The sequence below is a fragment of the Carettochelys insculpta genome, chromosome 5 (assembly GCF_033958435.1).
Source record: "Carettochelys insculpta isolate YL-2023 chromosome 5, ASM3395843v1, whole genome shotgun sequence".
Taxonomy (NCBI): Eukaryota; Metazoa; Chordata; order Testudines; family Carettochelyidae; genus Carettochelys; species Carettochelys insculpta.
Window position 1 is genome coordinate 28,794,168 of NC_134141.1, and position 15,856 is coordinate 28,810,023.

Sequence of the window (15,856 nt, forward strand, 5' to 3'; positions counted from 1 at the left end):
TCACCTCTCTGGGGAATGGGGAAGCTGCTTCACGGAGGAGCTCCTTGGCAGTGTGAGCTGCTGACCCGAGACACGGGGCAGGTGCCTTGCAGGGGGGTCTCCTGGCAGTGGTGGCTGCTGTCCCCAGACACCAGGTGCTGGGGAACAGAAGCCCAGCCACATATGGGACAATTTGCCCATTTTATTTAAAAAGTTGAGATACCTAAGTGACATTTAAATAAGGGACTGCCCTGGTAAAAATGGGATAAATGGTCCCCCTGTCTGTACCACAACGTCAGAAGGGGCTGAGTGCTGCACACACCAACACCAACAGTTCCTTATTTCTGACATATAAGCCCATCAAGGTCACACAGACTTGTTTGGTTTTTAGTACCAACTTATTTGTCTTCTGGTTTCTGACTTTTGAACGCAAGGGAGCATTTTCAACCCTTTCCCTGTAACCACAGGGACTAGATACTTAACTTGTTCAAATGAAAGCAGTTGTGTCTCCAAGAGGCCTGACTTTAAACAAACGATCAAATCCTGTGTGACTTCTGATTAGTGCTCCTTCTAATCTTTTTCATCCATGTGTGGAATAATTTTATGTGCACCAAGACATTTGTGAATGTGCACTCCTAATAGATATACAACACCTAGCTGTGGGTGCTCTGCTAATCAACTGGGTGGTATCAATTTCTCCAGTGGGGCTGCACAAGCATTCATCTTACAGGAAACACTGCTGATGTAAAATTGCAGAGGTTGGCAATGCTGGGTTTGTGGTGGATAGTAAAGGTGGGAAAATATGACCCAAGTGCACCCCTCAGAAGGCCAAGAAATACAGACACCAGCAAAACCTAAATAAGATTGAAATGAAGAGTTTCAAATCTGGGTGTTCCTAAATCCATACTGAGGCTCTTAAATATAAGAGACCTTTTTTTCAGAGATTATGAGCTCCTTATGCTATAGGCTTTTGTGGGACTGGTGGGTGTTCAGCACTTTTGAATATCAAACTACTTATGTTTGGGAGCCTCATTAAGGATTTAGGAATCTAACTTTTGAATCCTACTCACATTGTGATCTTGTTGGGCTTTCTATTAGCTCATAAACTGTGACTATCGCTCAATTAAAAGATATGTAAATAAACAACCACATATTTGGTTGGAATAATGGAGACTTGGTGGGACAATTCGCACAACTGGAGCACGGTCATGGAAGGTTATAAATTGTTTAGGAAGTACAGACAGGGGAGAAAAGGAGGAGGAGTTGCTCTCTATAGCTGTGTCTACACGTGCACGCTACTTCGAAGTAGCGGCACTAACTTCGAAATAGCGCCCATCGCGGCTACACGCGTCGGGCGCTATTTCGAAGTTAACTTCGACGTTAGGCGGCGAGACGTCGAAGTCGCTAACCTCATGAGGGAATCGGAATAGCGCCCTACTTCGACGTTCAACGTCGAAGTAGGGACCGTGTAGACGATCCGCGTCCCGCAACTTCGAAATTGTGGGATCCTCCATGGCAGCCATCAGCTGGGGGGTTGAGAGACGCTGTCTCTCCAGCCCATGTGGGGCTCTATGGTCACCGTGTGCAGCAGGCCTTAGCCCAGGGCTTCTGGCTGCTGCTGCTGCAGCGGGGGATTCATGCTGCATGCACAGGGTCTGCAACTCGTTGTCGGCTCTGTGTATCTTGTGCTGTTTAGTGCAAGTGTGTCTGGGAGGGGCCCTTTAAGGGAGCGGCTGGCTGTTGAGTCCGCCCTGTGACCCTGTCTGCAGCTGTGCCTGGCACCCTTATTTCGATGTGTGCTACTGTGGCGTGTAGACGTTCCCTCGCTGCGCCTATTTCGATGTGGTGCTGCGCAACGTCGATGTTCAACATCGACGTTGCCAGCCCTGGAGGACGTGTAGACGTTATTCATCGAAATAGCCTATTTTGATGTCGCCACATCGAAATAGGCTACTTCGATGAAGGCTTCATGTGTAGACGTAGCCTATGTGAGGGAGCAGTATGATTGCTCAGAGCTCCAGTATGAGGAAGGAGAAAATCCAGTTGAGTGTCTTTGGGTTAAGCTTAGAGGTGGAAGTAACAGAGGTGATGTAGTTGGTGTCTTTTATAGACCGCCAGATCAGGGAGAGGAGATAGATGAGTCTTTCTTCAGGCAGCTTAGTGAAGCTTCCAAGTCACAGGCCCTGGTTCTCATGGGAGACTTTAATCATCCGGACATTTGTTGGGAGACCAATACAGCAGCGCAAAGACAATCCAGGAAGTTTTTGGAGAATGCTGGGGATAACTTCTTGGTACAAGTGCTGAAGGAACTGTCCAGGGGCCATGCACAACTTGACCTGCTGCTCACAAACAGGGAAGAACTAGTAGAAGAAATAGAAGAGGGAGGGAACCTGGGCTGCAGCGACCATGATATCATAGATTTCAGGATCCAGACGAAAGGAAGAGGGGTGAGCAGTAACATACAGACCCTTGATTTCAGAAGAGCAGACTCTGACTCCCTAAGAGACCAAATGAGCAGGATCCCTTGGGAAACAAATATGAAGGCAAAAAGAGTTGAAGAGAACTGGAAGTATTTTAAAGAAGTCTTACTGAAGGCACAGGAACAAACAATCCCGCTGCATAGTAAGAAATGCAAATAATGGTAGGCAACCAGCTTGGCTTAACAGGGAAATCCTTAGTTAGCTTAAATTCAAAAAGGATGCATACAAGAAATGGAAACATGGACAGTTGACAAAGGAGGAGTATAAACATACGACTGGAGAATGTCGGGCAGTAATCAGGAAAGCGAAAGCACAATTGGAACTGCGGCTGGCAAGGGATGTGAAGAGTAACAAGAAGGGTTTCTACAGGCATGTGAACAATAAACAGATTATCAGAGAAGGTGTGGGGCTATTATTGGATGAGGGAGGTAACCTAGTGACAGATGATGCAGGAAAAGCTGAAGTACTCAATGCTTTTTTTGCCTCAGTCTTCACGGACAAAGTCAACTTCCCCATGACGGTCCTAGATGATACAGTATGGGAAGGTAGAGGGCAGCCATCTGTGGGAAAGGAACAAGTTCTGAGCTATCTAGAAAAACTAGATGTGCACAAGTCCATGGGTCTGGATTTAATGCACCCCAGGGTACTGAGGGAATTGGCAGAGGTCATTGCTGAACCTTTGGACATTATTCTTGAAGACTCTTGGAGATCGGGGGAGATACCGGATGACTGGAAGTGCCCATAGTACATAGTGCCCATCTTTAAAAAAGGAAAGAAGGACAATCCAGGGAACTATAGACCCGTCAGCCTTACCTCAATCCCTAGGAAAATAATGGAGGGAATCCTCAAGGAATCCATTTTGAAGCACTTGGAAGAGGGTAAAGTGATCAAAAGTAGCCAATATGGATTCACCAGGGGCAAGTCCTGCCTGACCAATCTGATTAACTTCTATGACGAGGTAACAAGCTCTGTGGACATGGGGAAGTCAGTGGATGTGATATACCTTGACTTCAGCAAGGCTTTTGATATGGTCTCCCACAACATTTTTGTCCATAAGTTAAGGAAATATGGATTGGATCCTTGGACTATAAGATGGATAGAAAGCTGGCTTGATGGTCGGGCCCAACGGGTGGTGGTCAATGGCTCAATATCTGGATGGCGGTCTGTTTCAAGCGGAGTGCCACAAGGCTCGGTTCTGGGGCCAGTGTTATTCAACATCTTTATTAATGACCTGGATGAGGGACTGGGTTACACCCTCAGCAAGTTTGTGGATGACACAAAACTAGGGGGAGAGGTAGATACATTGGAGGGTAGAGAGAGAATCCAGAGGGACCTGGATAAATTGGAGGACTGGGCCAAAAGAAATCTGATGCAGTTCAGTAAGGAGAAGTGTAGAGTCCTGCACCTGGGGCGGAAGAATCCCCAACATTGTTACAGGCTGGGGACCGACTGCTCAGCAGCAGTACAATGGAAAGGGACCTAGGGGTTATGGTGGATGAAAGGCCGGATATGAGTAAACAGTGTGCCCTTGTAGCCTAGAAAGCTAACGGCATACTGGGGTGCATTAGGAGGAGCATTTCGAGCAGATCTAGAGAAGTAGTTATTCCTCTTTATTCGGCACCGGTGAGGCCACATCTGGAATATTGTGTCCAGTTTTGGGCCCCCCAGTATAAAAAGGATGTGGATTTGCTGGAGCAGGTTCAGCGAAGGGCAACAAAAATGATTAAACATCTGGAGCACAAGACCTATGAGGATAGGCTGAGGGATTTGGGCTTGTTTAGTTTACAGAAGAGAAGACTTAGGGGTGATTTCATAGCAGCCTTCAACTTCCTGAAGGGGAGCTCTAAAAAGGAGGGTGAGAAACTGTTCTCAGTGGTGTCAGATGGCAGAACAAGGAGTAATGGTCAGAAGTTGAAGAGGGAAAGGTGTAGGTTAGCTATTAGCAAAAACTACTTCACCAGGTGGGTGGTGAAGCATTGGAATGCGTTACCTAGAGGGGTGGTGGATTCTCCATCCCTTGAGTTTTTTAAGTCCTGGCTGGACAAGGTCCTGGCTGGGATGACTTAGTTGGGGTTGATCCTGCTTGAAGCAGGGGCCTGGACTAGATGACCTCCTGAGGTCCCTTCCAGCCCTGTGATTCTGTGATATTTAGGGTCCAATTCGGTTTTCATTGAAGTCAGTGAGGTTTTTTAATTCATTTTAATAGAGGTTAGAGCTGTTCTCTAGAGACTGAAGGAAAAATTACATGTTTCCATCTAGGAAATTTTGCTGACCTATTATCTGACTTGTATTCATACATGACTATATATGGGGTTTTTTTGTTTGTTTTTATTTTTGGTGTGTTAACTTCCAGTAAACATCCTACATCACAAAGTTCCATAAAACTAAGAATATTTATTTAACATACTTTCTTTTAAAATTGAAGATTATTATATCATTAAAAGCTTTATGCATTTCAGCCCACTTCACACAACACGTTTATATATAATTAATGTATGAACATATTAACTTTTTAAAAAAATGCTGGTTCTAAGAACTGCAGAAATATTTTAAATACACAAAATTACTTACACACATGCTTACTTTTAAGTATGTAAATAGTCCCAATCAACTCAGTGAGTCTTAATCACATGCTTAATATTCAGCATGCCAGTAAGACTTTGGAGGATTGCAGCCCAGATATTTTGTAACAACTAGTCAAAATATAAATAACACATTCACATTATTTTTTACTATAATCAGTTTAGATAATTTTAAATACGTTTCTGCGTGATGCTGCATTTCATATTGGATTAGTTCCATGCATTGAATGGTAATGACTATGTGTAAAATGCAATTAAACCCGTTTAAATCCCATTAATTTACATTTTTTTAAATGTTCACATCTCATAGAGCTGGAAGGGACCTTGGGAGGTCATCATAAAGTCCACTCCCCTGCCCTCGTGGAGGACCAAGCACCCTCCCTGACATTTTTTTTTTCTCCCCACCAAATCTATTTGCCCCGGACCCATCAACGGCCTCCTCAGGAATTTAACTCACACCCTTGGGTTTAGCAAGCTAATGCTCAAACCACCAAGTAATTTTCTGAGACTATCAACACATTCTTTAAACATGAAGAAATGTTTTGGAACCCCAAATATGCTTCTTTTTGTATTAGACAGCTTATTTAGTTAGGTTTTCTGGCAGCAGGTTATGAGAATACAAGTCAAAACTTAGTGAATCTATGAAGTTTGAAGTCAGTTCACAGGACAAGAATCGTCTCATTTGTGGATCTGGTCTTTCTAGTTCAAAAGTTCAGACACACAGATCATTTTCAGAAACTTGCACTGTTGCTTTCCAGGTTTATTGATTATTCTTGTTCTTCTTTATAAATGGAATTGACAAATTTTCAAATAAGAAATATTCCTGTTAAAAACTGGTCTTTTTATATAAAAACATAGCTGTAAACAAAAGAATTTAGAGTTCCGAGGAAGGCAAGTTAGGAGTAGAGTCTATCTGAAAAAGAAGCAGTCTGAACCCTTGTTTATGCTACCAATTTTTGTCAACGCTGAAAAGTTGACAGAACAAAAATTGACAGAGGATATTCACAGTTGCTGCCTCTGCCAACAGTTCATATCTACATTGGGGGCACCTTCACTGACACTATTAGCAATACACTGTGGTTATGTATCTTACCATGTAGATTTGGAATGTGCCTTCTTGTGTGAGAAGTTACAAGACTAGCTACAGGTGCCATCCACCAGAGTTCTGGGGCCAGGGGAAGCTGAGGCCATGCTATGCCAGTCTGGGGGTGCTACCCTGGAGCAGGTTGCAAATACTAGTGGGGGTGGGGGTGGGAGGCAGCCTATGGGCAGTGACTAGAAGTGACCATAGCAGGGAGAAGGGCTTGGCTCTCGTGGGGACAGAATGGGCCAGGCCTCAATCAGAAAGGGTAGGGCTAGGGGGTGTCTCCCCAAGCTGTGGAGTCACTCACCATCCATATTCCAATGATTTGCTCTTTGTTCCCCAAAGAGAGAATTACACTCAGCTGTCAGATACTTCCCAGAGCTTTAAAGGGAGGGCACATGCCTGCAGAGCAGCAGAGATAAAGCACTCATCAGAGGAATGGCATACTGGCAGAATCAAATTCTGTCTCCAGAACAAACATCTGTGTTTGCAATGGCTCTGTGATGACAGTACGGGAATGGGAAAAGAAAAAGTCCCTACTGGGGTAGAAGTTTTTTGTCGCTGAACCCTGGCATTTTTCCCAATAAAAGTCACATTAGAGCATGCACCATGCTCTCACTGTATTCTTGTGAAAAGGCAGTCTTTGGTGATAAAACTTGGCACTGTAGACGGGGACATAGATTCAGTGTAGAAGAATACAGCCTTGACAACAAGGAGGGATTTTCTGCTTTATGTTCTGTGGTCACATGATGACATAACCGCTTCTGTCATGAATACACCACTTTACAAAAAAGGCTGTAGCAAAGTTGAGAAACAGAAGTTCCAAATGCAGAATAATTTCATCCAGTAGAGGTCCCTCCAGAGATGATAACTCAGCACACTCCAGTGCAGCACTCTTCAAGGAGCCAGCCACCTGGGGCACTCAGCTGTTGGAGGATGCATGGTGTGCTCCCAGCCCAGCTCCAGGGGGTCTCCTGCAGGCTGCTGCACTAAGGGTGGGCAGGCAGGCAGGCAGGTTAAAGGGGCTGACTGAGGACACACTCCTACACCAGTCTGGGACTGCCCCAGTCCCAAGTCCTCCCCAAAGCTGTCATTTAGGGAGGGCAGTGGGAATGTAGGGCTCCCCCGCCCCTGCATCCGAGAGTCATATGGGGACACTGTTTGCTGCTTTACTTCCCCTTAAGGAGGGAGAGGAAGCACACAAGCGCACGGCCTGCCTGCATTCCTCTCCATCCCAGCTGCAGCCAGAGGCAGCAAAGGACTGGGAGGCGCATACTGCGTGCTGTTCTCTCACTCCCTGACAGTGAAGAAGGGGAAGAGCAAGCAGAGTGTTGGTGTGAACCTTGGAGGGGGCTTCAACCCTCCCTGCCCTCCCTAAATAGTGCCCGTGCCCACTGTGCTCCCTCCCACACACACATACCCCTGTGTCCTTCCTCCCACCCCACCACCTGGACTACTGCACTCCTATAGGCCCCCAACCCTCTTCCCTGAGTCTCTCTTCATACCCCCGCACCCTGACTCCTGCAGCCCCCCACCCCACACACAGATCCTTTCCTTGAGTCCCTCATGCTTCAAGGCCCTGCTGTGAGCCCCCATACACCCAGCACAACCCATGTCCTGACCCCCCACACTCTATCCCACACTTAAATTTCTTACAGGTACTGTCCTACCAAACTGTCCCCCAAATCCCCTGCCTGGGTGTGCAATACAACAGTACCTGTAAGAAATGTAAGTAACTTTCACCTTTGGGTATCTCTGTTGTTCTATTCATCGTGCTCTAAAGCACAGGTCCCAACTGTAGCAATTTTTTTGTGTGCTCACGGGGGCTCTGGCAAGTCCCCACAGGGGCAGGGAGAGAGTGCTGCCCCATCCACTCTGCCCCCAGCTCTGCTTGGCCTCACCCTACCTGTCGTCCCAGCTCTCACCCTAGGCCCCCAGCTGGAAGGAGGAAGAGGCAGACAAGAGTACAGGGGGCATGACTCTGAAAAGTTTTGGGGATCAGACCACTGTTCTAAAGACAAAGTTAAACAGATGTTTCCCTTGGAGAAGACTAAAAGTGGTTAAAAGTTTTAAATGTTGCCTTTTGTGTTTGCTAGATAAATAAAGGAAATGGAAACCCCCAAAAGAACAGGAGGTTTAGTGTGAATAGGTAGAGTACACTCTCCACACAGCACGTGAGCTTATGTTCCATACTCACCCAGTCTCTAGGCTTTTCCTTTATTCCCAATTTAAAAACAGTCAAACACAAGCTTGCAGCTTGATCAGGAACTGGATGTTTCTAGGGGTTTTCCCTAGAAAGATATCCTCTTTTCCTGTTACAGCTAGGAACCCGGAAACTCCCATATAGTATAGGCCACTGCTAATAATGCTTCCCTAACATAACTGGTAGTGTGAGTCAGCAGAATAGTCCTCCCTGTGCCTTCCTGGTCCTAGTCCTTGAAATCTGTCATGTTAATTTACTGGCAAGGACAAACAAAAACTGAAAATGTAGCCAAAGAAGGTGGTGTACTTATGTGTAAAATGAAATCCTAACAGCCAATGTCCTCATAACTTCCAATTTAATCATTACAATTTATGGTTTATAAAGAGCTCATTGTGCATTGGAAGCATTTGAGCTAGTTCTGGGCTCTGTCTGCTTTTATAAGCCCAATGAGCCACAATTCATCCTGGTGTAACTTCACTGACTTTATAAAGTGGTATAAATTATATGCCAGAAATAAATTATTCCTGACTAGGTGTAAGTACAGGTTGGGACTCCCTGATCTGGCACCACTGGGACCTGACTGGTCCCAAGTGAGGGAATTTGCCAGACCAATGAATCTCCCTGTGTCTCACCATCAGATCTGGTCCCAGCCCCAAGCCCACTGCTGCCAGCCCTGGCTCTGCTCCTGACCCCTCTGCTGGTGTCCAGCTCTGGCTACAGCCCCACAGCCAGGCTCCAGCTTATTTTTTCAGGAACAAGGGTCTGCTGACAAGGGGGCTTTTCGCCAACAGAAGCCCATCTACACAGCTTGTTTTGTGTGCACAGAAGCCTCTTCTGGGACAGTGATCTCATGTGAGTTATGCAAATTAGCCACATGACTATGCACATTTGCATTGTCGAGTGCCTTCAATTGCATGACACTGCAAGCAGCAGCACCCCATCTAGACATACCCTATTTGTCTTCGTGGAAATGGAAGTAGGTGATATTTCCAGGTTCATTAAATCTGAAAATCTGAATATAAAAATAGTAAATGCACCAGTGTTTGGACTCTTAACTCAACATTTCCTGTTTGCATTAAGGGAAGTTCAAGAGAAATCTAACTCTGGCCTCTACAGTAAACCATTTATCAAAAGTGAACTGCGCTAATGCTGAAAAAATCGTGAGGCTTCCTCTTAATTCTGGGAATCTCTTGGTAAATAACCTTTTTTTTTTTTTTTTGCCAGAACTTAATGTTTTCCTTTCTGTTGTATATAGATCGATTAGGGCTAATACAAAAAATCCCAAGAGGTAGCCTTGTTAGTCAGTAGCTTCACAAATAGCAAGTAGTCCTGTGGCACCGTAGGCTATGGCTAGACTATTGTTGCTATTTCAAGATACAAATGTATAGCAACTCTGGGGCTAAACATCATGATCAAAATAGCAGCACTGTTTCAAGCATCGTATTCTGTTTCCACTACCCGTCATCAGGAGTGGGGTAGTGGAAACCTCGAATTAGCCCTTTATTTGAAACTAAACAGCACTGAGTTTGAAATAAGGTAACTCAAAATATCTTACACAATTTGGTCATGCAAATTGCATAAATTATTCCAAGTTATGGCTACAGTGAATAACAAGTTTATTAGGTTTATTAGGTTAGCTTTTATGGACAAAACCCACTTCCTCAGATGGAGAAGAAGAACTGGGTTTTACCCATGAAAGCTCGTGACCTAATAAATGTGTAAGGTGCCAAAGGACTGCTTATTATCAAGAGTAATACAGCGTTTTTTCTGAAGTTTGTTCAAATTACAAGACTCACTTGTATAATTAAATCTGCCATTCAAAGGTTGAGGTCACTGGCTTGGCATCTCTGGTTTGCTAGGATGATGCCAAAGAATAAGGGCAGGTCTACACTTCAGGAGAAAGTTGACTTAAGATACATAACTCCAGCTATGTGAATAGTGTAGTTAAAGTAAATGTGCCTTCAGCCAAATTTCTGCAGCGACCCTACAGCAGGAGGAATTCTCATGTCAATTTCCCTTACTCCTCATGGCCCCATGGAGTACCAGGGTCAATGGGAGAATGATGAGTGGTTAATTTAGTACATCCCTACTAGACCAGCTAAATCAACCCTCAGGAAATGGATCTCCAAAGTGTCAATCTCTGGTTAAGTGTAGACAAGCCTTCAGTCTTGGTGAGGTTACTGGCTCAGCACCAAAGGTTAAAGTAGAACAGATCACTGGAGGAGCATAATATGTGGTGAAATCACATTGCATAAGAAAACTAGTAGCAAATCATCTGCTTGATTCTTTCGTTTTAATTAAGCATTTTCTTGAATGTCACCTACAGTATAAAAGATTGTAATGACTAGCTCAGTTTAAACAAAATAGACCAAATTTATCCCCAGTGTATATCCACTGAAGTCAGTGCAGTTCACAGAAGTGTTGAATTTAGTCCAATTAATATGTTATTGTCTCAGACTGAATGTTTCAGTTTTAATCTGTTTATACTGTATTAATTTTTTTGGGGGGAGGGTTCCTTGCCATGGCATTATTGTATATTTTTGTGTTTCTAAACAGCTATTTAAGAGAATTAGTATATGTTCAGGAATGGTAGGGGAAGCATTTTTGTAGATTCATTGAAGTGGCTTTGGAAAGACTCATAATTGCCCACATATCATATCTCTCTACATGCATATTTCTTTGATAAGCATTAGTATTTCTTATCAAGAAATCCAAATCTTATCGTTAGTCAAACCCAGTGCTTTATCTCTTGTGTTGTTCATGATTTACTATGCAGAATTCGTCTCCAGCGTTAAGAGAAGGACATCCTGCCAGGGATGGGAAATTCTGGGCAACAGCCATGAACTGAAATAAAAAAGAAATTCCTGTGCTTTTGATATTAACCCTAAAATGTTAGGACTGGTTAGTTGCTGTCATCTGTGTGGATGCACAATAAGGAGTAAACCATGAGGGGCCTTCTTGCCCTCCTTCATGCAGAGGCTGGTCACAGCTGTAATCCTTGTTATCACCCCCATGGTATTAGCTAGCCAGAAGGAGCTCTGCCCTTACTAGCCAGAGGAGCTGGCCACTCTCAGAGAAAAATCCATTCTGCAGACTCCCTGGGTCACAATCCCTCTTAATGTTCCCACTCATGATGCAGTCCTGTCCTATTCCCAAAACAGGGCTGGATCCCGTAGATTGTATATCAGGTCTTAAGTTTCTAGCTCTTCTGGTTGTGCTGCCCAACTTCTCAATATGAACCAATACTAAAGCCTTCTCTGCCTACAACAGTTTCACCATCACATGGTTTAGCAGTATAGTATAACCAGAAATCATTGGTGTGCATTCACACCGTTCCAGGAGGGATTGATTTAAATGCCAATTTAAATCACCAAATAAAATAGTTGATTTAAATCAAGTTACCAAACGAGCCAAGCCGGACTGTGCTCAGAGTGCATTTGATTTTGGAGTAAGCCTGAGCTGATTGGCATGACTGTTTTTTGACAAAACAAGTATAGAATGGGTTATCATTGGAAAAGCTGATTTATGTTGAAGTAAAATAGGGAATGCACGTATGGCATCACCATTATGGTCCATGGCTATGATGCCCCAAAATAAGAGACATGTAATATAAAATAAGAAAATGACAGTGGCAACTGGCAACTCTAGTTTCTCTTACTGCAGCATTCTGTATTGTATACTTGAGTGATAGATTCTAAATCTAGCTAACTAATTAAACAAGCCATAAGGATTAGCTAAGCTAAACTTTTCTTTCCCTCACAGTCTCACAGATGTAGCCATGTGAACAACCAATACCAAGAACAGTTTGGGAATTTACTTTTCAAATCACACTTACAGTAAAAGGCATAGAGTCTAGAAGAGTGATGCATTGCAAAGTGAATTATTCGTTTACTGACCAGTTGATCCATATTCAGGTCATTTTTCTCCCAGTAAGCAATTTTTCTCTGATGTTTTATTCTTGCAACTAGGTCATGCATCACCATCTTACACTGCTTACACTTGACAATTTTTCCTTTTTTACCCAGGGAATGCATTTCTTTAAAATATTCCTAGATAGGTTCTCTTTTATGCCCAGAAGCCATGGCAGTTTTTCTGTGGCAAAAGTGTGGGGAAATAGAAAGCTGTGCATGTGTGCTGAATAATGTCTTTGCTTTTTCTGTCTAGACCACTCCACTATTCCTTTCTATGTTGCCTCTGTCCTTTCCTATATATTGGCTCTCTGTCTTAAAACAATGTCCTAACTAACTCCTTTTCCATACTTGGCCAAGATCTCCGCACCACAAAAGAACAGAATAAAACCAGTCCTATCCAGCTTGTATCTTTCTTTGCACGTTGCTTTTTAGTCTACTGAGAAACAGAAATTGAAAGCCCAGAATTCTAAAGGCTCCAGAGCTCATAGTTAGGCTGGACAAACTAGAGCCATTAATTCATTTTTAAGAGGCTGTAAGGCTGGGGCCAAAACTTTGAAATGGCCATGCTAATGGCCAAACTGAAGAATACTAATATGCCTCATTACCATACTGCCGGCCGCAGCACTTTCAAAGTGCCGCGTTTTGCTTGCACGTGGTTCAGCTACACAGGGGGTCCTTTTTGAAAGGACCCCGCAGATTTCAAAAGCTCCTTATTCTTATAAGCTGATCGGAATAAGGGGATTTCAAAGTATGTAGGGTCCTTTCGAAAGGGACCCCGTGTAGCCGAGCCACACACAAGCAAAATGCGGCGCTTTCGAAGTACCACAGCTGGCAGCATGCTAATGAGCTGCAGAGTATTCAATTCAGTGCCTCATTAATGTTCTTTCAATTTTGGAATTTTGGCCAAGTGTGCCCACAGCCTAAGTGTACGTGTAACATGTTTGTGATGAGATTTAATTGCAACAGGAGGACAGTGCTAAGTGGAGAAGAAGAAAACTTCTGTGTAGTAGAAGAGAAAGAGGATAAATGACACAGAACCACTGATAACCTTTTCGTGCTCTCAGGTTTGTTCATGGAAGTGGTGGGGAAAATATGAGGTTGTGTTTGCACTCATGGAAGCTCATGAGCTAATGAACTTTAAAACTGTCATTAGTCTGGGACTGAATATTGCCAGTGCTACACCTTGGACACGTAATATTAAATACATGCTTTTTACCTGTGCCTCAGTTAGAGGAAAAGATAAACACACACACACACTCTTCTGGGAATCCTTTTTATCTAAATTGGGATGTGTCTGAAGGCTGTTCAGAGGTTTGAAATATTAGAAGCAGTACTTCTGAGAAAGACTGATTAATGGCAGATTGCAGGTGAGGAAGCCAAAAGGCACAAGTCAGATGCAGTTTATGACCTGTTTTGTGGCTTATGACAGAAAAGAAGATAAGTCTCAGAAGAGTAGCCATGTCAGTCTTTAAGGAGCCACAGAACTCCTCATTGTTTTCACAGAAAAAACAGGACTCTATTATTCTATTGTTGATATGATCACATATGCTACTAATAGTAATGAATTTATTCAACCTGTTTATTAACTTGTTTCCAAACAAAATGTGATTTTCCACACTTGGCTATAATTTTACCTACTTCCAACTTTAAATAGTAATGTACTTCAAAATGATATATCTTTTTCTATTATAGGGTATTGTTATCAGTAATCTTTTTAAATTTTGCACATTAAAATTATACAATTGTACAATATAATTAAGTTGGCCAGTGATGTTGCTTTCCTATTAATCCAGCTGTTACAGGAAAACAGAACTGAAGGAAATATATTCTGTGACATTATGTAAGTTTCATTTTTGGGTATGACTACTGTACAAAGCTTTGATGTGCTAGGAATGATGGGGAGGGTAGATCACCAGCTGTTTATAGTGCGTTGGCTATGTCTACACTACATAGATCTTTTGAAAGAAGCCCTTCTGGAAGATCTCTTCCAAAAGAACTTCTTTCAAAAGAGTGCATCCATATACAAAAAAGCGAAACAAAAGAGTGATCAAAAGGGACCTAGGTGTTATAGTGGACCACAAGCTAAATATGAGTCAACAGTGTGATGCTGTTGCAAAAAAAGTAAACAGGATTCTGGGATGCATTAACAGGTGTGTTGTGAAGAAGACACGAGAAGTCGTTCTTCCACTCTACTCTGTGCTGGTTAGGCCTCAGCTGGAGTATTGTGTCTAGTTCTGGGCACCGCAGTTCAAGAAAGATGTGGAGAAATTAGGGAGGATCCAGAAAAGAGCGACAAGAATGATTAAAGGTCTAGAGAATGTGACCTATGAAGAAAGGCTGAAAGAATTGGGCTTGTTTAGTTTGGAAGAGAGAAGATTGAGAGGAGACATGATAGCGGTTTTCAAGTATCTAAAAGGGTGTCATAAGGAGGATGGAGAAAACTTGTTCTTCTTGGCCTCTGAGGATAGAACAAGAGGCAATGGACTTAAACTGCGGCAAGGGAGGGTTAGGTTGCACATTAGGAAAAAGTTCCTAACTGTCAGGGAGGTCAAACAGTGGAATAAATTGCCAAGGGAGGTTGTGGAATCTCCATCACTGGAGATATTTAAGAACAGGTTAGCTAGATGTCTATCAGGGATGGTTTAGACAGTACTTGGTCCTGCCATTGGGTCAGGAGGCTGGACTCGATGGCCTCTCGAGGTCCCTTCCAGTCCTAGTATTCTGTGATTCTATGAGTGATCAGCTCTTTTGAAAGAGAGCATCCACATAGCCCCGCTCTTTCAAAAGAATGGACAGGGGATCAAAATATCAGGTCACATGAGGGCTGCTCTTTTGAAAAAAAAGTGCCTGTGGAGCATCTATTCATGTTTTCTTTTGAAAAAAGATTTCAAATGGAGGCCTTCTTCCTGAAATGGGAATAGCTAAATGACACATGGCTGTTCTATTGTAGAGCAATGATTTCTTGTCTTAAATACATTGGCAGGTAGAAGATGAATGGGACATCTACCTGCCATTTAGTCTTGCACAGTTTTACCTCCTCCACCTAGGGACCTTTCTCCATTTCAGCATGTGGGATTGTCACCTGCCGTGACATTTGTGAGTCAGGCTATAAAATATTTCTGTGTGAGTTTCTAAAATGTTTCACTGTCTCAGGGACAGGAGAATCCCCAAGGGAGAGACTCTAAATATGAATGAATCCCCTAAAAGGGAAGTGAGATTTGGGTCACATTCATCTGATTCCCCCGAAGACATCTCCCAGCGAATGAAGACGGTAGGTCATCTCTTCCGGAAGGCATCACCCTTGTGGCCTTTGCTGACAGAGGCTGGGTTAGACCCTCCTTCACCTGGGGGTGTTCTCAAGCCTGAGCAGGGGATTGTTCTGGATAACTGATTCTCATTGTGACACTGACAGTCATAAGATGCATCGGCCTTGACTGAGTCAGGCTGGAATTCCCTTACGTTTGCTTCCCGACGAGGTCCCCTGGGGCAAGCCCCGGGCGCAGGCCCCACGCCCCAGAACCCTGTGAACCTGCGGCCGCAAGGAAGTGTGGGGGGAGGAGCCCGAGCAGAAAGACCCTCCGCCCCGCTCGCCTCGCCCGCCACTCCTGGCAGCCCGG